Genomic DNA, 22,561 nt, shown 5'->3' on the forward strand with positions numbered 1-22,561 from the left:
GGAGATGTAAATGCTCTTTTGTTAGAGATTACAGGCCCTTAGTGGTTTCTAGCTGACGTCTGAATGAGGCTGATTCTCTCTCCATCCTGCTGTTATCCCCAAGGGGTGTTCATGATACGTTGGCTTGGAGACATCGGAGTTCGGACTCTCTCAGACTATATTTATTTTTGATTGGATGTTTATTTAAGCAGGAAAACATACGAAAGATGTTGGTTGGAGAGTGGCCAAAAATTTGTGACAGTTTTTCTAGTCAGAAATGATAAGGTTACTTGTGTATGGTAAGGAATCCTTGTTGTTTACAGTAATAAAGAGGACTACGCAGTTAAAATTGATTACAAAACTGCAATTTCATGACAGGGTTATGTACTAATTATTTACTAATACAGGTTGAGTCTCCTATATCCAAATATTCCGAAATACGGAATATTCAGAATTACGGAATATTTTTTGTATGACTGATAATGTGAAACCTTTGCTTTCTGATGGTTCAATGTACACAAGCTTTTTTTAAAGCACAAAATCATTAAAATACAGTATACAATAACCTTCAGGCTATGTGTATAAGGTGTATATGAAACATAAATGAATTTCATGTATGTACACAAACTTTTTTTGATGCTCAAAATTATTAAAAATATTGTATAAAATGACCTGCAGGCTGTGTGTATAAGGTGTATATAGAACATAAATGCATTCTGTGTTTAGTTTTGGGTCCTATATCCAAGAAATGTCTTTATAGTGTGCAAATATTCCAAAATACGGAATATTCCATTATCCAAAATAACCCTGGTCCCAAGCATTTTGGATATGGGAGACTCAACCTGTAGGTGCAAATCTGAACTAAAACCACAGTAAATAATCAATTAGCTTGCATCTCTCATCTGCGAGTTACAGGATAAAAGCAAGTGTCTTATTGGTTGGTATGGTTATAGATTAGCACCTATGAACATTGTTGATAAATAAGCCTCAATAACACAATAACCTTCACATTCATAGATTGCTCAGTGAGCATGGCAGATGCTGATGTAATTGTAGGTGTTGGGTACAGAAGGTCTACAGTGATGATGTCACTAATCATTTTGTTGACCTCACTTTGCCAATGCTGGTGAAATGCTACTTAGAGCATTTGACGTCTAGGGCCTACATTCATTTTGGAGCGAAAAGCCGTATTCACGTGTTTTTGGCTAAACTTTTTTGCGGGTGACGTCATTTTCGCCTGTTTTGGTTTTACCCCGTATTCAATTTGAAGGACTTTCCACCTAGGCGGAAAGTCAGTGCAATGTACCAGGCGAAAAAGTTTCGCCTATGAATAGCAGGTGGAAAAAAGTGCAGAATTGGGGTTTTGGGGTGCAACGTTGCGGGTACTCCCGTGCAGCCTTCATACAGTCCCCCAAAGGTAACTGTGAAAATTTAAAAGAAAAAAACACTTAAGGTTGACAATCTGTCTAAGCCTAGGTTGTAGGAGCAGGGTGCCTGAGAGTTACTCAGCCTGGTCAAAGGGAACTGGACAGCCAGGTCCATGAAGTCTGCGTCCGACGACGCAGACCCTGGGCTCTGCATGCCTCCAAAAAGGCTGCCACTGCTCCCCCCCAATCATGCTGCAACTGGGGGTCTGCAAGCAGTCCCAGAACCATTGGGGATGTACGCAAGCAGGCGTGCCTTTTCAGGAAAGTTGAACACCGAGTGTCTGTTGTATGCATGTCATTGTTGTAGTAGTTCTTTGTTGTCCGCCACCATACTAATTAAATATATTGTATTAATTTATGTGATCATTCAGTGAATATGAATTAAATTGGTTAATGTCAAAATAAAGTTGAACAAAAATAATTCCAAATCCTGTTGTCCATGTATTTATTTTCTGATAGGATTTTAGAGTTGTGATAAGTCTTAGAGGTCAACTGTAGATATCAACCGCTAGGTAGTTAAAGGGATGTATTATTTCTTCAAGTAGCGCCTGTATGACCTCACACTTACCTGCTTTTATTGCAGGCTTGCCTACCCTTCCGATTTGGTCGGGTGCCGCTCTCGCCCCCCCGGAAAGGCAGGCAAACCTCTCGGCTTCCGCCTACCCCCCGGACTACTACTAAAAACCCCCGCATCGTGGCTCCGCCCCCTGCTTCACAATGCCTTTTTTCTGGCATTGTGAAGAGGGGGCGGGGCCATGATCACGCCCCTGGCCCCGCCCCTAAAACGGCATCATAGCCTGGCCACGCCCCCCGCAAAATGCAGGCATTCAGCTCCCTCCCGGAAGGAGGGAGCTGAATGTCGGCAAGTATGTTTTATTGTTACTGTTGGTTTCAGGTTACAGCATTCAGCGGGTCGGTGTGGAGGTTGCGGAGCTAAACGATGTGATTCACATAATTTTAGCCCCACCCCCTGCATACGAACCTGCGGAATCCCCGCATACTCTCCCCATCCTGTCACTTCACTAGGAAGTGGGCGGTATGCGGGAGATCTGCCGACTCTTCCTTGGCTGCAGGGGCTACCCGAAAATTCAGGAGCCTCCCACAACTTCTAAGAGAGTAGATAAGTATGACTTACAGTAGATATGATTGCTAAAACATGGTTTGAGTGTTGCTTGTGTCACATATGTGACAGTGGGGTCTATGTACTAAGCCTTGGAGAGAGAAGTGGACAGAAATAAAGTGCCAACCATTCAGCACCTAAATGTCAGTTTCCAAACAGCCTGTAAAGTGACAGAAGATGAGTGGTTGGTACTTCATCTCCGTTCATTTTATCTCATTCCAAGGTTTAGTATATAGACCTAAGTGTCCCTGTAGCAGCCCTGCTCCTATTACAGTAATGTGCTTGTCTTCATTGTGGTTTGGGTTGTGTGGATAGAATAAAGAATATTATTATTACTATCGTTATTTATATGGCGCCACAAGTGTTCCGCAGCACCTTACAAAGTAATATATTTGTTTTCAAAGGTTTGCGGCACCTTAGAAGTGAAATAAGGAAAATAAAATAAACTGAATAGTAATTACTCATTAGGAAATGAAAGTGATGGCAATTTCACATTATTGACAATTATATTTCGCCAATTTGAACCCAGAACATACGTACGGAAAATGGAAGAGCTCACATGTTGTGCCGCCCGCGCACCCTCCCTCCCTTATGTAATAGCTACGTCACGCAGCCAGACAGCCAATCAGGAACCGAACTGGGCAGAACATAAACAGTGTCCGCTCATGGCTAGGGCACCAGGTCCATGTGAGAGAACAGACCACCAGTAGTGCTTGAAAAAAGCAGCCGGCAGCGGTCACCCCTATCCGGCTTCCACTGGGTCTCTGGGCCTGATTCAGAGCCGATCGTAAGCGGCCGCTCGATGTTCGCACATCTGCGCATGCGTATGGGTCGTAATGCGCATGCACCAACAAATCAGTGCGGTCGGAAATCGAGCGCTCACAAAATTGCGAGTGCCTGCTAATTTGAGTGACAGGATGAGGCGTTTGTGGGTGGTAACAGGGGAAGGTGCTTGAAAACGGGGAGTGGAGATCCGAACGCAGGCGTGCCAAAAGGTCAAAACGGGCGTTTTAAGGGTGTGCATAATTAACAAAGCAGCGTCATCGACCACGTCACTTGGTTGTTTCTTAGCCTGAACTGTTCGCATGATTGCGGTAGGAAAATCCAACCACAAGCACTGCGAGCAGTTCAGACGCCTTTCGATGTACTCGATTAATCAAATAAATAGCGGAGATGACGTATGATGCGAGCGGCCAGGGGGCGTCTTTACAAAATAGCGAGCGCATGTTTCGTTCGCTTGCTCAGACATAGAGGCGTCAACAGACCGCAAAGAGCGAGCGCTCTATTTAAATAGCCGGACCCTTTTTCTGAACGAGCGAGCGCAAATAGCGTCCGGCTCTGAATCAGGCCCTCTGTGTTCTGGTAGTTTTCTTGACATTTTAAGGTTATCTATATTTATTATGGTTTTTGATGATTTTTTTTTTCCATCAAATTTTATACAGTTTTATTCCAAATTCAGTAATTTACTCTGATTGAAATCCGTCGCAAAAGAATCACATTAATATCTTAATTAGTCTTTGAGATATTCAAATTCAAAGAGCGTTCTGGACAAAGGGACTAAGCAAATCAGAGGCGTTGCTTTCGTGGTTCAAACCTGGTGCTGATTGGCTGGGAGTTGCAACCCTGAAATCGATGTGTTGGAGAAAGTAGGTGAGGGAAGAGCGCCCCTTGCTGCAGCAGCCTCACGTGTTGTGCCACCCGCGCGCCTCCCTTCATTATGTAATAGCTACGTCACGCAGCCAGGCGGCCAATCAGGAGCCGAACTGGGCAGAACGTAAACAGTGTCCGCTCATGGCTAGGGCGCCGGGTCCATGTAAGAGCACAGAGCACCAGTAGTGCTTGAAAAAAGCAGCTGGCGGCGGTCACCCCTATCCTGCTTCCACTGGGTCGCTGTGCCGGCTCTGTGTTCTGGTAGTTTACTTGACATTTTAAGGTTAGCTATACCAAAGCTTTTATTATGGTTTTTGTCTAATTTTTTTTTTCCATCAAATTTTATAGAGTTTTATTCCAAATTGAAATCAGTTGAAAGAGAAACACATTAATATCTTAATTAGTCTTTGAGATACTCAAATGATATATATATAAGATGTAAGAAAGAAAGGAAAATTTGGGGCTTAAATGATGCAATTTCCAATCTGCCGTATTGTAGCTTTGAAGAACACAGCCCAGTGATTTTATATCTGCAGCACATTTTAAAAGAATATCTTGACAGGATCAGTGCTGCCAAGGTGCCAGTCTAATTTTCCTCGCACCTTGCTGTGCCTGGCACTCCATTGGCTCTCACAGTATGCTGTTTCTCAGATACACTGGCAGCACGCAGGTGACAGAGCAGTGAAGCACGGTGAATGTGGTCTAAAATGAGTTTGTATTCATCCTGAATGTAGATAACAGGAGAGATCGGGGTGAAGGTTAGGATGAGTTGCACAAGTCTTTGGGGCCTATTCATCATCAGGGGCTGTCTGGCCACCGATAATTAAGTATCCAACTCGTAGCAAGTTGCGGCAGTGGATACGTAATTACCGGAGCAATTCAGTATTGATCCGGTGTGTGGACACCTGCGAAAATGCGTCATTTAGTCCCACCCTCTCCTTGCAGTCCTACAATTCGCAGCAGTTTCACTCGCAATTGATTGACAGGAAGAGACTGTTTTTAGGGTGGTTACGGGGAATTCCGGCCAAAATGCGGGCGTGTTGGGGCCATTTCCTGGACGTGCACTAGCCAACGACTGTGATCGCGCACGCAGAGAACAAAGCTCCAGCGTCTCAGTAACCGCGGCCATTATAATTAACCATAGACTCACTTGAGGAGACAATGTTTTCAGGATCTGCGTCCTATGCTGCGTTTGTATACGCAGTTGCGGGCAGCTACGAGGGCTCCGGTGGGCGCTTCCATACATATTCCGCTGGCTGATGCCTTAGCATATTTTAGCAATTGCTAAGCGGAAAAATTCACAAATGCATTTGCATTAGCGTACAACTCTAAGTCAGGTCCATTGCCAGTCTGTGGAAAGTACAGAGGCCCTGATTCAGAGCCGCTCGCAAAAAGCGAGCGCTCGCTCTGAATCAGGGCGGCCGCTTTTTAAAAAAAAAAACAGCCTCCTGGCTGCTCGCTAAGTTGTGGGTGACCACCCGCAGCTTTTGCGAGAGGCCAGGTGGGCATGTGACGAGACCCTTGTGGTAGGGTCTCGTCTGACGCAAGTCCCAGTGAGCTTCCGGCTCTCATAGAGCCGGAAGCTCACTACTGACATCACTCGTCATGTCAGTAGGGCCGCCCTCAAACGGCAGGCCTTCGTTCGGTCAGCCACCCCCCTCCCCGCCTACAAAACGGGGCGAGTGAATTTTGTCTCTCGCTCCAGGGCTTGCGCACGCGCAGTGCGCACTGCCCGGCCATCGACCTGCTTGTGACCACATAGCGCTTGCGAGCGGGTCTGAATCAGGCCCACTGTACAATTTTCTGCAGGTAAGCTTGGAGTCTCCGTAATGAATGTGCTTCTAACGCTCTGTTGAACCGAAGAACAAGTACAAAGTTTTGTCTACAATGTTAGCTACCGTTGTTTATCAACTCTCTTTTGTACAAGCCCTGATAGTTTATTACAAAGGTGAATTGTTTGCTGCGATGATTCCAAGCCTTTAAGCATTTAATCTTTACTGGATACCTGATGAGATTAATATTTTGCTGCTCAGAATCTGTTTCAAAAGGATCCCTGTCTGCCATATGGCTAAAATCAATACTTTTAATAAATTTTCAGGTTCTTATTCCTAACAGGAAATGTAGCAGTTCTTGTGACTGAATACTAAGGATGCACAGCCTTCTGCTCTTGTACATTATTATAATTATGCTTATTGTTACTATCATAATAATTGTGTTTGTTGTATATTCAGAATGTGTTACCACATGTTAGAAAGTTAAGACAATGTATCTGTATAATAGTCGATGGTGGCATGTCCGGAGATCGGCATGTGCAGCAGGAGCGGCATACAGGCTACAGGTGTCACCCCCTCTAGCAGCCCCAACTCTTTTGACGATTGTATCGCGGACATGTTCAGGGCCTTCCAATCAAATTTGTAACTGATTCTATATTTTAAAGCAGGGATGGGGAACCTCAGGCTCCGGGCATTGCTGTAATCACCTGCGATTATGGCCCCACCCCTGTGTGATGGGGCGTGGCCTGCACCATGCCCGGGAATAATGTTATATTTATCAAAATGGCCCTCGTCAGAAGAAAGGTTCCCCGCCCCTGTTCTACAGCATCTTTCATGCTGGGTCTTCTTTTCCATTAAAACCACTTGATGAATTAGTAGTTTATATTGCGTCAGCCTCATGTAAAGTTGGCCAGTTTTGCATTTTTCCGTATGTAATCTATCATGTAAAACTTCTAACGAGCGATGTCAATAAACAGGTGTTCAGAAGTTTCTGACTTAAACAAAGGATTTAGGGATCTGTGTACTAAGCCTTGGAAGGAGATAAAGTGGATGGAGACAAAGTACCAATTAATCGGCTCCTAACTTTCAGTTTACAGGCTGTTGGGTCGATGTACTAAGCCTTGGAGGAGGATAAAGTCGATGGAGATAAAGGGGTCTTTGTACTAAGCCTTGAATAGAGACAGTGAGCAGACATAAAGTACCAGCCAACCAGCTCCTGTCATTTTTCAAACACAGCCTGTGACATGGCATTTAGGAGCTGATTGGTTGGTACTTTATCTTCATCCACCTTATTATCTCTATCCAAGGCTTAGTGCATAGACCCCTAAATTAGCTAAGGGACATCTCCTTGTGTATCAGCATCTCTTATGGTATATGATATAGCCATGATTTCCCATTAAACTGAGTACTGTAGTTTTAGCTCCAGACTAGATAAGGAGGTTCATTATGTCACATTCCTTCACCCTTCCAGATTCACAAAATGACTTAGAGGGAGTTGGCGACATACAGATGTATCCATATAATCGATGCTCCGTGCGCTACAAATCACGTTACACATAACATATGAGTGCCGCGTGACTCGTTAGCGGCGAGCGTCTGTTAGTGCATTTTTTACCTCCAGATGTGTCTTATTTGCACAGCAGTGCAAACAGAACGCACAAGCAGCTCCTGCTGATTAAAATGATATGCGGCAAGCCTATGTTCTGTGTGCGACTGCACAGCGGCTGTGACACTGTAACATAGCGCTTTGCATGCAGATATAACCACAGGCGCACACAGAACTTAGCCATGCCGCATATAATTTTAAACAGCAGACACTGCCTGTATGTTCTATTCACAACATTGTGCAAATAAGACGCATCTGAAGGCAAAAAGTTGCACGTAAAGATGTCCGGCGCTACTAAGTCAAGCCACGGCATGGTGCGACCAGAAGTGCTGTTTAACGTGTTAAGAGGCTAGATCAGTGATTCACAACCACAGTCCTCAAGGCACACTAACAGTCCTGGTTTTAGTGATAGCCATGGTTGAGTACAGATGGTTAAATCAAAATAACAGAGGTACTAATTAAGTCACCTGTGCTCAAGTATGGCTAAACCTGGACTGTTAGTGTGCCTTGAGGACCGTGGTTGGGAACCCCTGGGCTAGATGTTTGTGGTCTTCAGTCTTCATCTGTAAATTCATGCTTTCAAATCCCAGGATGTGAGTTCTGGAGGATGGTGAGGCTGCCCGAGCCGAAGGCTTGTGTTTGTCCCAAAATGCAGAGATGAGGCACTGCTTCTAGTCGGAGGGATGGGGCTCACATCCAAATGCAAATCTTTTCATTGGATTTTTCTTTAATTGCTGCTGGCGGAATTGTTGACATAGTCAATATATTAGTGCCGCCTGGTATTATCTACAATGTCCTGCTTCATTCCAGAACACGTATGTATATGCACGCACATAGAGCTGTTTAAATGTGTAAACTGATTTATAAACTAATGGAAATCGTGCTTGTTAATCAGGCCGTCAATTATCCCTCCGAGCAGATGACTTGAGGAATGTATTTATGTTTAGCGCGTTTTTCAGAAATTAAATTTCAGATAATCTACACTTATGTAATAAACGTGGATAGAGATGATGGAAAAATACAGAATATATATTATTCCTCAGAACATTATAATTATTAGAAATAATTAGAAGGATTTTTCAAAGTAATAAAAGTTTACGTATTCTGTGTGTGCATATTAATTGGATAGTAAGTAATGTGCACCAAAAAACAGTTATACGTCTATCAAGAGCAATACAATCACCTGAGTCAAGTTATCAGAGAATACCTGATAGTACCTGCTACCTGCGTGGTTGGTGCACTGTCTACATTCCAGGCTAATGTTAGATAGTAACACATCAAAGTTACTGGTTCCTGTAGCAATTACAGAAATTAACGGTATATGGTCACATTGTTGACAATCAGAATGTCAACATTACAATAATTACACTAGAATGTCAATATGGTTCAACATGTCGACAGGTACCATGACGACATCCTCAGAATTTTGACATGTTCACAATGTTGACATATGAAATCCCACCACGTCAAACGTCAACATTCTCAGGATGCCGATGGTTAGGTTTAGGCTCCATCGGGAGGGTTTGAGTTAGGCAGCAGGGGGGAGGATAGGGTTAGGCTGCAGGGGGGAGGTTAGGGTTAAGCTGGCCACACACTAGACCAACTTACATCCAACCAGCCAACTTGTTGATTGGTTGGAATGAAAATCTGGTAACGTATGGGAGTAAATGATGATCAGCAATTTGCTCCTAAATGCCAGAAAACAGATGAAAATGGTCGTCAGACAAGTTTGTTAAATGTTTGATCTAAACTATTTGTTCAAAAAACAGTTTTGGTCCATTTTCCAACGTTTGGGAGCAAATTGCTGATTGTATACCTTATCAGATTTTCATTCCAACCAATCAACTGGCTGGTTGGACAGATAATCTTTAGATGTGTGGCCAGCTTTAGGCTGCAGGGGGGAGGTTAGGGTTAGGCTGTTGGGGGAAGATAGGGTTAGGCTGCAGGGGGGAGGTTAGGGTTAGGCTGCAGGGCGGAGGTTAGGGTTAGGCTGCATGGGGAAGATAGGGTTAGACTGCAGGGGGGAGGTTAGGGTTAGGCTGCTGGGGGAGGATAGCATTAGGCTGCAGGGGGGAGGTTAGGGTTAGTCTGCATGGGGGAAGATAGAGTTAGGCTGCGGGAGGGGAGTTTAGGGTTAGGCTGCAGGGGGAGGATAGCGTTAGGCTGCAGGGGGGAGGTTAGGGTTAGGCTGCATGGGGGAAGATAGAGTTAGGCTACGGGAGGGGAGTTTAGTGTTAGGCTGCAGGGGGAGGATAGGGTTAGGCTGCAGGGGGGAAGTTAGGGTTAGGCTGCAGGGGGGAGGATAGGGCTAGGCTGCAGGGGGAGGTTAGAATTAGGCTACGGGAGGGGAGTTTAGGGTTAGGCTGCAGGGGGGAGGATAGCGTTAGGCTGCAGGGGGGAGGTTACAGTTAGGTTGCTGGGGGAGGATAGGGTTAGGCTGCAAGGGGAGGTTAGGGTTAGGCTATGGAAGGGGGGTTTAGGGTTATATTAGACAGGAACTGCGCTATATTCATTACCATTTTCCATTAAGGAATGATATGTTCTCATAGGTTGTTTTATCACATTAATTCTGTTTTTATTATTCTTTTATGCAACATATTATTGTTATTGTGATTATGCATATACAGATTGAATAAATATTTTTATTTGTGATTTAGCGCAGTTGCTGTCTAATATATTTTTGGTTGTTATTTTTCTATTGCGAAACTACAGAGTTCCTCTGAAACAACTGCTTAATCAAACCCAATATATTCATTCTGCAACTCCCTCTGGGTATACTAGTGCCGACTGACTGGTTCTCTATTGGGTTTAGGGTTAGGCTGCAGGGCAGAGGTTAAGGTTAGGCTGCTGGGAGAGGACAGGGTTAGGCTGCAGGGGGGAGGTTAGGGTTAGGCTGCTGGGGGAAGATAGGGTTAGGCTGCATGGGGGAGGTTAGGGTTAGGCTGCAGGTGGAGGATAGGGTTAGGCTGCAGGGGGGGAGGTTAGGGTTAGGCTGCCGGGGGAGGATAGCGTTAGGCTGCAGGGGTGAGGATAGCGTTAGGCTGCAGAGGGGAGGTTAGGGTTAGACTGCTGGAGGATAGGGTTAGACTGCAGGGAGGAGGCTAGGGTTAGGCTGTTGGGGGAGCATAGGGTTAGGCTGCAGGGGGGAGGTTAGGGTTAGGCTGCGGGAGGGGGCTGTAGGGTTAGGCTGCTGTTAGAGGATAGGGTTAGACTGCAGGGGAGAGATTAGGGTTAGGCTGCGGGAGGGAGTTTAGGGTTAGGCTGCAGGAGGGAGGTTAGGTTTAGGCTGCTGAGGGAGGATAGGGTTAGGCTGCTGGGGGAGGATAGGATTAGGCTGCAGGTGGAGGAGTTTAGGCTTAGGTTGCAGGGGGAGAGGCTTAGGTTGCCTGGTGGGGGAATTAGGGTTAGACACTAGGGGGAGGGTTAGGAGTAGGGATTAGAATTAGGGATAGGGAAGCTGTACTCACCAAAATGACTGCTGGGACCTGGAAGACTACGCTGGACATGTTGCTGCCACCAGGGATGTTATGTCGACATTCTATCATGTCGACATGTCATCTGTGTAGACATGATGAATGTCAATATGGTCACTGTCGACATGCTAAGTATGTCGACAAGCTGCATGTCAACATTTCAATCATGTCAGCATTCTCATGTTGACCTAATGCATGTAAACATGATAACTGTCGACATTACATGTTGAAATAAAGGATATTAAAGATCCTGTCACTGGAAAAGTGGTTATGGTGAGAATATGATTCACTGTGAGGACATGATTTGCCAAGCCATATCCCCGCCCTCTCCATTGAAAAGTAGGTAAATATGGATCACACAAATGGAATTATTAAGAATTTGACGGAAGGCAAACTGTTTGTGTGCAACTAGAGAAATGTGGCTGTGACGAGGAATTGTATCCCTATGACAAGACTCTTCCAAACATAACCACGGCTAAAATAGATAGCTTATAATACAGATATGTCCTCATACATCTAGCCACAATACGCCACGCAGCGTGAATTGCCTGGCATGAGTGAGCCGCCAAGTCGCAATGCGATGCGACTTAGACACATAAACTACCAACCAATCATCTCCTAACTATCATTTTTCAAACACAGCCTGTAACATGAGGAGCTGGTTGGCTGGTAGTTTATCACTCTCTAGTTTATCACTATTCAGAGCTTAGTACATAAGGAGAGCAGTCTGCAGACTGTGTACACCGCTCAATTCATGCTGGCCAGAGGCATATCAGTATTTTTTGTATTTTTGTTTTAATACACAGTTGTATTTCTGTACAATCATATCAATATAAAAGTATTGTTAGGGATCACATGGGGGCTTATTCTAAGCAGAAGCAAATGTACACATTTTAGCGTATCTCCGTCTGACGGATTCTTATCACGTCTCACTTCGTGTGAAATGGGTGTTTCAGGGCGGTCACAGGGCGGTGACAATGCAGTGTTTTGTTTTATGGGAGTGTCCTGGTAGTGACCATTAAGAATCGTGCGCATGGAGAAGAGAAGCCAGCTTGAGACGGATCTCAAACACCTAGCATTGGGCTGGTGCAGGTGCTGATACTGATGATGTTTGCAGCTGTAGACAGAAAATCAGTGGGTGTAGCGGTGTCCAGCTAGCGGCACTGATCCATGCAGTAGCCCTATGGTAACTTGTATTAATATTAGGTAGCATGCAAACACTCTGCGCCTGAAACAGGATCAGCCCATGCTGTGATAGGGTTGGGTATGAAATCCCGGCTGTCGGGACCCCGCTGGTCAGAATATCGACAGCGGCACCCCGACAGCCAGAACCCCGACACCCATAGGAACATAAGTATTTTCCTAATCCCTAACCCTCCCTCCCCGGTGCCTAACCCTAACCCCCCCCCCCACTAGTGCCTAAGCCTAACCTCCCCCTCCCAGTACCCTAAACCTAAGACCCTCTCCCTGATGCCTAAACCTAACCTCCCCCCTAGTGCCTAAACCTAACCTCCCCCTCCCTGCACCCTAATCCTAACACTCCCTCCCCGGTGCCTAACCCTAACCCTTCCCCTAACGCCTAACCCTGCTACTTAACTCTAACCTCCCCCTAACACCCCGATACTTACCTTCAGGATGCCATTGGTCGGGATACTGATGCCGGGATCCCAACCTGTCGGGATTTCGGCGCCGGTATACAGACCGTACATCCCGCTGTGATCACCTTGCAGCATACCAATGGTTTCTTATTAGAAAATGCATTGTGTACCAGGACAGTAGTGCATGCAGGAATACAATACACACACTGCAAACTGTTCCACCCCATTCATTGTGGGAAAGAGACTTCCGTGAAAACGAGTCTCATTTTATTCTGACCATCTCTATAATGGATCATATTGACTCATTTATTTATGTATTTTTTTTTTTCCAATTATAGTATAAAATGCGGAATACAGTGATGGGGTTGGTTCATGACCAATATATGAATTATCTCCATTCATAGCACTGAAATTACCCTTTTTAATCTCCCAGCACCATGCAGAAGTCTGCACTGGAGATTTTAACTACGTACAGTATTACATTACTAAAAAAAAAAAAAATAGTCCATGTTTTGGGTATTCCACAGTCGCTGTGCCAGGAAAATCCTCATAATGGGCAGGATTGTGGTGGCAAGATGGTGGTATGTACAGTAATTGAACAGGTGCTGAAACAACCAATCAAGTGCTTCCTTATATAACTGTCTAGGACCTTCTGTAAATGCTCCAGTCTATGTGAGTTTCATATAGAATAAGGTTGTCAAGGGGAGAACCCCTGCTGTTCTGCCAGCTGTTAATAAATACAGCTCTGAGAATGTCTACCTGAGCATTCCTTCTATCATTTTGTATTACTTTGAGTTACAATAGATTCTAAGCATGAAGCAGAAATAAATAATTTACCAACAGAAACTCAATCCCGTAGGTTTACTTTTAAAGCCCTTTGTGTTACAGCTATCAGTTACAGCTGGCTTGCAGTATCAGGATGGGTGTTGACTCAGGTAAAATGGCAGCAGACAGGAGTGCATGAAATATAGTGCTGATAAGCTCTGTGGCTGCTGTATAGGATGGATGTGCATAGGTGATGTGTCAGCTGCAGCTGTTTGTCTTGTGTTCTAGGCAAACTAGATTAAAGAACTAACAAATCTAAAATACAAATTGTTATCTGTGAAACTAGCCAATGTCTCCAGTGTTCTATGACACAGCGGCTACTATCGCATTGCACAGCACTGGGGCCATGACTGAGGGTCTGCCCAGGGCCAAATACGTTCCCTTGTGTTTGTGTGGGTTTAATCCTGGTGCTTTGATTTCCTCCCACACTCCAAACACAACGCCTGATTCACTACGGATCCCTATTGCGATCGCAGCTGCGATTACGCAAGCAGTTCTGCTAGGAAAATATGCAAATGTTTGCAACTGCTCACCCGGCATAGCGACGCCCACTACCGCTATCTCACATCCGTAAGACCTCGCAGTCCTGCGTATACATCGGTAACATCGAGTAACATGGGACCCTCCTGCACAATTACTGCAGAGAAAGAAAAACTAGTGCGCTGTTCACGCAGGTGTTGTCTAATATAGAGACTTGCTGCTGACACCAGAGCGATACCTGCAAATCACCCTCAAAAGGAAAAAGGAACAAGAATACAAATAAGGTGTCTGCGCTAATCACTATTTATAAAACACATAAGCTGTGAAAATTATAAATATATTGTTTTATTAAACATATGAAAAAATGAACTGCAGTTCAACTCTAAAAACATATACGGACATTGCACATTAAATGAAGAAAGAAATTAAGTGTTGCATTAATAATCTAAACACATACTGTTTCCAATATATCATAGGAAAAAAAATATTTCAAACTCTATATAGAGCCTTGATGGTGATCAGCATATATTGCTATCAGCAACTAAAATTATATCAATCTGTATAGGTATAGTCACTCTGTTAGAGCCTGATATGGAGTGCAATGACTCCCTGGAATATGGAGCCGTGGAGCTAACAAAAATCTTGATAAGTTGAATATAGTAGCGGAGGGTCTCCAGACCAAACCCGCAGTCCAGCATTGAGTCACCTGTCCCGGTGGACTCAATGCTCTAGAGACTCCCTGGGAACCAGCCGCTCCTGCGACTCCCAGACCAATTAAACAAGTGAGTAGGATGTTTGTCCCTGTGACCAGCGCCGCTCCGGTGGCTAACTGTGGGACTATGGGCCTCATTCAGAGGCGGTCGGAGGATGCAAGCGGTCGCTCAGAAACTGGGCGGCCACTTGCATCCTGACCGCCCGCCTCTGTTGCGGTCGTTAGGCTGTGGGTTAACACCCACAGCTCTAACGACCGCTCGGGTGATGGTCGCAATGGTCAGACCATCGCGACCATCGGGGCTTACGACGAGACCCTAGGGTAGGGTCTCACTTGTTGTATGCCCCGGAGAGATTCTGGCTCTGTCAGAGCCGGAAGCTCTCCACTGACATTACTAGTGATGTCAGTGGGGCCTCGCCCAAACGGCAGGCGTTCCCATGGGAACGCCTCCGTTTGGGCTGCCACCCCCCTGGCCCGCCTTCCAAACGGGGCGAGCTGTCAATCAACATCGACAGCTCGCCCCCTTTGGAAAGAGACCCGCTACGACCAGCGCTGTCGGTCGTAGCGGGTCTCACGCATGCGCACGAGGGAGCCGGCTCCCTCGTGCGCATGCGCACTGGCAAAACATTGAGGTGGCCGTGCGGTCGTAGACCGTACGGCCGCCTCTGAATAAGTTCCTATGTGTGGCTCCAATGACTCACAAGCAGGGGAGTCGTGCAGGATGGTGAGCCGTTCATCAGCAACTCCTGAGACCCTCCGCTACTATATTCACCTTATCAAGATTTTTGTTAGCTCCACGGCTCCATATTCCAGGGAGTCATTGCACTCCATATCAGGCTCTAACAGAGTGACTATACCTATACAGATTGATATTATTTTAGTTGCTGATAGCAATATATGCTGATCACCATCAAGGCTCTATATAGAGTTTTAAATATTTACCTTTCTTCCTATGATATATTGGAAACAGTATGTGTTTAGATTATTAATGTAACACTTAATTTCTTTCTTCATTTAATGTGCAATGTCCATATATGTTTTTAGAGTTGAACTGCAGTTCATTTTTTCATATGTTTAATTAAACAGTATACAGTATTTACAATTTTCACAGCGTATGTTTTTTATATATAGTGATTAGTGCAGACACCTTATTTTATTCACAATTACAGCAGCCCTGACCTGTTGTAGAAATTGCAACTGTTGTCGCATGCAGTGAGTACTCAAGCTGCGTATGCCGGCGCAGTGGCTAATTCATGCACGCCCAGGAAACGCTGTTCAAACGGACAGGCACGCCTTCGTTTCTCCGACCACTCCCTTGTCACCACTCCCAAACGCTGACGTCCCGTCACTCCATCTGCGATGGCTTTGTTTCTGCGTACGTGATCACAGTGCGATTGCAATCTTGGCCGGCGCACTGCGATGCATACGCATGCGCAGTACTCACCATCGGCTATTCTGCATACGTTGTTGCAGTTGCGATTCGTGATGAATCAGGCCTAACAGACTAGTAAGTTAATTGGCTTCTAACAAAATGAACCCCAGTGTGTGGGTGTATACTGTGGTAGGGAATATAGATTGTAAGCTCCAATGGGGCAGGGACTGATGAATAAATAAACATTCTCTGTAAAGTGCTGCATAATATACAGGCGCTGTAAAAAAAACTATTTGATATTACGTGGGGCTGTAAAAATATGAAAAAGTATAAATGTCACACCAGTTCCTCACATATATTTCTGTGTTTTTCCTAAATTACTACTTCTTTTGGCCTCGATTATGGCTTAAATGAATGAGCAGGAGGGAACATTGGCACTGTCTATGTAACATGAGTCACATTGTGCTACAGATGTTCTACTTCGCAGGAGAGCAACAGTGGATGAAACCCACAGTCTATTCGCTCAGAGCTGGCGCAGAAATGGAGTTAGGCGTGCTCCCCTCGCACGCAACCAACACCTTTTAGATATACACCCCTTTTAATATTCCAATAATTTATCACCACAAAACACCTTGCTACGCAAACATATGCGCTGAGACTGAACTAGTACACATCGAGGCGAACAGCACCACCAGAGAATATACTGCTCCACACCCCGCTTCACCTAAAAAATGAACCCTTGTTTTTCAGCTCAGCTGTTTTGCTATGACATTGGTCCAAATCTGTGAAGTTATCCTCCTATAATCCATATTTGCCTACTCTCCCAGGAAGTCTGGGAGACTCACAAATTTAATAATGAAGTATGGCATGACCCCTGTGAAACACTCTGTAGCATAATAGCTGTGTCATCACTGCAAAGTCATGCAAATCATGGCATTGCATAGCAGACACGGAGGGAGGGGGGCTTGTGTGTCTGTATATGAGACTGAAGGTTTGCCATCGAACATGAAGGAGAATAAACTACGAGGTGTTTTCGGTGCATTGCCCTTTTTAATGTGCTGGTGTTGTTTCCCCTTTAAGATTTCATACTTTAGTTATAGATGTTGCTGTCCTATAGGATTGGTTAGGGGGAGGAGTTTCTTGAATTTAGTTGCTGCTAGGCAGTTCAACTGCCTCTTTGTTCCGGTTCCTCTCCCACCCACCCTATTTTGTTGATTGCTTTGTGTGTGTGGCGGTAAAGAACGGTTTGTGGCTGGTTAAAGTTTAGTTTAGGTTAGTGGGTGCACTCTCATTCTCCGGATGGGAAAGATAGTAGGCCAATTGTCCTGACCGGGAAGTAGCTAAACCCCGGGTGAGGTTCTATTATTGTTGAACACCAATGGTTGATTGTGTTTGTCATGTCCGTTCTTTAATGCTGCCACCAATTTCATTATGAATTGGTCAATCAATTGGACATTATTTTAAAATGCCAGCACTGTTGTCTGTGTCGTTATTTATTATTGTTATGGTATTTTGGTTAATATGTTTAGTATAAGGAAAATGGGGGACAATGCACAGAATACACTGCTAGTGAGTTTAGTGTTTGGAGGGTGGCATAATGGCAAACATTGCTCCATCACGACCCCCACACTTGATTCTTGAACCACCGGGAGGGGAGGTCCAAAATATTGTCATTTATACTTTTACCTATTGGACATTAGTTCCATTGAGTGTTTGGGGTGGTGGGGGCAGTACATTGTGATATGGAATTTGCAGAGGCCAAAAAAGTCACCCCATACTTCCTTTTGGATGCCAGGAATAATACCATGTTAATTCTACAGCACCAGGCATTTCATTTCTGGTACAGCAGGTACTGCAGGTTAAAGATCTGTGGCCACGTGGAGGGAGATATTAAGATATTTTAGATGGAGGAGGTGTAAAATCAAGAAGTGGGACAGAAGGGTTTGTACCCAGAGACGGTCCAAAATGTGGGAATATTGAATGGATGTACAGTAGCCAGGGGACATTATTATATATTGTTTTACTTGATATGTTTCTAATTTGTTTTAATGTAAAAAGGTTTATGTTGATATTTTGTGATAGTTTGATTGGCATCGGTAACTATGATGGTATGAAGCCCTCCTCCTCTTTCAGGCTTGCCAGGCATGGCAAAGCACTGCATAAGCAATAAAGCTGAAAGTGGCGCTGAATTAATATTTGCTGGAAGGAAATTGCCTCTCTGCAATGTCCCTGTGCTACTCTAAATGTGCGAGCCGGCATCACTGCGTTAATGTGAGTACGCACGTATTTTTAAAGCAGCAATCATGTTATAGGCTAAACCAGCCTGGTTTAGGCTTTAACTTGCTTGCTGCTTACAAATATGGGCATACTCGCATGTTTTCCCGCAGCTGCAGCGGCTTGCAGTCTATTACATTTAGCCCATGGCATCATTTTGTCATGCCCTATAGTCATCAGTTTACATTCCTTACTCAATGGGGCAGATTCAATTAGCCATGGGTTGAGTAACACAGTCTGTTCTCCTGGGTCAAGTGCCCGAATTTAGTGAAATACAGACGTGCGAGCAGAGCGTGGTAACAGGGCTGACATGCGGAAGGAGCAGGACCGCCAGCACCAGTATTAACAGCATTGCCCGTAGCATCCTTAGGATGCTCTGGGAGGCTGTGAATGCTGCAGTCTCCATAGGACGTTCCGTGTGGCACTGCAGCAGCGATTATGGCTGCAGGGTAACGTTTCTGGCACCCTGCTAGCCAGATGCAGGTGTCCTGGGAACGCAACGGTGCCGCCCACAGGGCTCTGCGCTTTGTGCAGCGGCACCGCTCACACATCTTTAGTTATGGCCCTGTGCCAGCAGCCCGGAGGCAGAAGCAGAAGCTTCGGAGGTTTAAGTAGAAATAAGCATTTGCTGCAACCTCAGGGCTGCTCATTGGTCGATCACGGCCACTTTGCCCAGGAGTACAGACCACGCCACTCAACCTGCAGCTAATTGATCCTGACCCACTGACTCTCATGTAGGAGTCAGGATATATTCACTGCAGCAGTTGAAAGGGCCAAAATAATGTTTCAAGAGTTGCCAGCTGTTCTGGGTAGTGCCCTAAAGAGCTGACACTCTGGGCCTAATTTTGAGTCGCATGCAATCCCAATGATTACGGAGTTGAGTGATTTTTTGCTACTACACATGCTTCTAGGATGCTAAAGAGTCGCACGGCGCATGTGTCCCATGGTGTGTGCGCTCAAAGACGCGGTTGTGATTGAGATGCACTGGGCCTGATTTAGAGGCGTGCGCTAATGTCGCGGTTGCGTCTTTTTCTGCAGCACGACTGCCTCTTTATGCTGATGCCGCAGCCTTTGAGATTCGTACAGAGAAGTCTACTGGCTGCGGCACCTATCTGCACTTTGACGCATCATTGGCCGCACCATCAAACATTTCACCAGCGACTATGGATGTGCAGAATGTCAATGCAGAAGCGTCTGACTAGTCTCCCCCCTGTTACCACTCAGGAGCGCCCACTGAAATTGCCTCTGTACAAAGTCCTTCTGCAGCCTTCGGGTGTCACCATATGCGCAGTGCGGCTCGGACGTATGCACAGACTGAAAACATTGACCGCTTGCATCTAACATTGACACATATGAATCAGTCCCACTGTATCAGAAATGTATCGGAAATGTGCCGGGCATTCCTGGGCAGTGACTGGGAGGCGGCTATTCAGGCGCACGAAGATGGTCCGTTTTATGGGCGTATGATGGGAGTGTCAGGGTGGCGTTGCTGAAGTGGTGGCGAACTCAGGCGCTCAATCACTCACGTTGGAGGCCATGCTCTGACTGATAATCTGCACCTGGCATGGGGCTGATGCAAGTTGCAATGGTTGGTTCTAAAGACGCACAAGTGATATTTGGGCATCTGAAGACGCTAACAGTGGGTGTCTCACTCAATTCAAATCTAGTTATTTAAAAAGCCCAGCTGATGATACTGTAATTGAAGCAGTTGGGAGGTCAACATGGAAACCTCTTTCTCCAGTTAGTAAGAAAGCACATCTGATAGCTCTTTCTTTAGGTAGAAGACAAAGATAGCCAGTGATGAGTGAGAACGGTGGAAGTGAGAGGTGCTGAGAGAATAAGAATGCAACACAGTTTCTTTAAAAGCAAATAAAACAACAACGTATTTACATTCATTTTCCAAATATTTTCTGCTTTATTTTTCAAGTGGAAGATTCTAGTTGAATTACAGACTGCCTGCTGCTTGATAGATTCTGCAATTCTGGAAACTCAGCAAACTCCCACCGAAAAATCCCCTATCACTCAAAATTACAAAGGCAGGAGGAATACCCAGATTTGCAATGTTTGCAGAATGCAAATTTGGTCTAAAATGTCTCTTCTGGGACCATAACATATTTCTAATCATTCCTAGTAACAGTTATTTCTGCAGTTCGTCATTTATGGAAGGAATGACTATTCCTCTAGATCGGAGGGGGTGCCAAATTACTGTCTTGCCCCGGGTGCCAAAAATCCTAGTTTTGGCCCCGACAGGTGTATTCATTACTCACTGATAAGCCGCCCATACACAGTGTTATGCGACAAGGGATCCGACGGCTGACATATCGGGCGGTCCCCACACACGGTGCGATCAGCTGGCCGACCGCCCGATATGCCAGCACCCCTCTCCCTAACCAGCATAGCGATGTATGGGATCGTCCATCGCATCTCCAGATCAAATGAACCTGCAGTAAAATCTGGAGGTGCGATGTATGACCCCACAGGAGCGCGCACTGTCCAATATCATGCCCATACACGGTACGATATAGCAGCGATATCGTACCAATCCATCGGATCGGCTGTTCTATCGCACCATGTATAGGCACCTATACTGTAAATTTAAAAAAATCCACAGGTGGAACTAATTATTTCACTTGTGATTCTGTGAGGAGACCTGGAAAACATGCACTGTTGGTAGCTCTCGAGGCTACCCCTGCTCTAGATTGCAGGGTCCTGTCTACCCTATGGGCCTGATTGTGAGTCAGACACACTGCCGATGTCGGACGCAGTTGAGTGTTTATTCTATTGCACATGCCTCAAAGTCGCACCACAAATACATCCCGGGTCCGTGCTCACAGACGCAGTTGTGATTTAGACACTCAGGGGTATATTTACTAAAGTGAGACTTTTTAGAAATGGAAATGTTCCCCATAGTAACAAATCAGATTCTACTTAACATTTAACTAGCACCTTCTAGAAGATAATAGCTAGAATCTGATTGGTTGCTATTGGCAACATCTCCACTTTTAAAATCTCACTTTAGTAAATATACCCCATGGTCTCAGAAATAGCTGTAAAATGTATTTGTTGGTGACTGGGAGGTGGATTTGGAGACGCAGTGAGATGTTGCATCTTATGGGAGCATTACGGGAGTGTCGCAGACATGTCACTGAAGTTGTTGCGCACTTTGATACGTAATAGTTTACTTTTATAGGCCATACTGTTACGGACAATCTGCTCCTAGCATGGTGCTGGTGCATCCTTCCGTGGTGCTACCGATGGTTGCATGTAAACACGCGCCAAGCATGATTTCAGCTTCTGAAGATGCTCAAAGTGGGTGACGCATAAATAGACGCCGTTGCGTATGACTCAGAATCTATGTCTCATGTCTCATGTCTATGTCTCATGTCTGTCCACCTTGTAAAAAGAAGAAAAAGTTGAAAGAAAAAACAATGTTCTTAGCTAAAGCCGCAGGGTTTCAAGTGCATGAAAAGTTTGTTAATCATACAATATGCGAAAACCTTTTAAAGGCTTAAACAAATTTAATTTGGCGACACTTAGCAAAAGGGAAATTTTTTATAATATCACTTTATAAAAAAATAAAACTTTATTTGCCAATGGGACCTATTCTCCAGGGTCGGTAATACAGTAGGTTTTAAAGCAGTACCACCATTAATAATATTAATCACTTTGGTAGGCTTAGTAATTAGTTTTTTCCTTTTTATGTTTTATCGGACTGCTTTTAATGATTGATAATTCTGCAGACTTTCTTCAGAGTTATTTGATTGCCATGGCAGCCACAGTCACATGACACATGATGTGGGGAGCAGAGAGGCTTTGGAACCCCTCTTCCCCCCATGAAATCTGTTTTTAACAATTACATTCTCCTCCTCATTCTCCCTTTTTCTTTACTTTTTTTTTTCTTTTTATTTTGGAGCTGTGAGACTGTCTGGCATCCATACTTGTTTTTCTTCTAGAGAGAATTTGTAAAGGCAATAATGATTTCTAGGAGGATAATAACCAGCAGGTGCATGCTTAAACAGTAAGTAAATAGCTATTTAATTAGAAATAAAAAAAAATATTGTGGGACTTCTATTTTAAGAATGTGCATGGAAAGGTTCCTATTTTTTAAAACTGCCCAACTGCACAATACAATTCCTCATTTTCTGCATGTTAATTCGTATCACCTGTATTTATATTCTTGACTCTACAAGCTTATTTTAAAATGCGACAGTGATTCTGTAAATATGTTGTAGTTCTCCAAGATCCTGCTATACAAGTCCTTATACAGTATATA

The 22,561-nt window shown here is 44.8% G+C and overlaps 1 protein-coding gene across 1 annotated transcript in view; it reads left to right on the forward strand.

Moving 5' to 3' along the window:
* The window catches only part of MMP16 (matrix metallopeptidase 16), a 239,160-nt gene that overhangs the window by 18,517 nt on the left and 198,082 nt on the right, over window positions 1-22,561 (forward strand). The gene's annotated exons all lie outside the window — the stretch shown is intronic.

The sequence above is a fragment of the Taudactylus pleione genome, unplaced genomic scaffold (genome assembly GCF_031769625.1).
Source record: "Taudactylus pleione unplaced genomic scaffold, aTauple2 ptg000114l, whole genome shotgun sequence".
Taxonomy (NCBI): domain Eukaryota; kingdom Metazoa; phylum Chordata; class Amphibia; order Anura; family Myobatrachidae; genus Taudactylus; species Taudactylus pleione.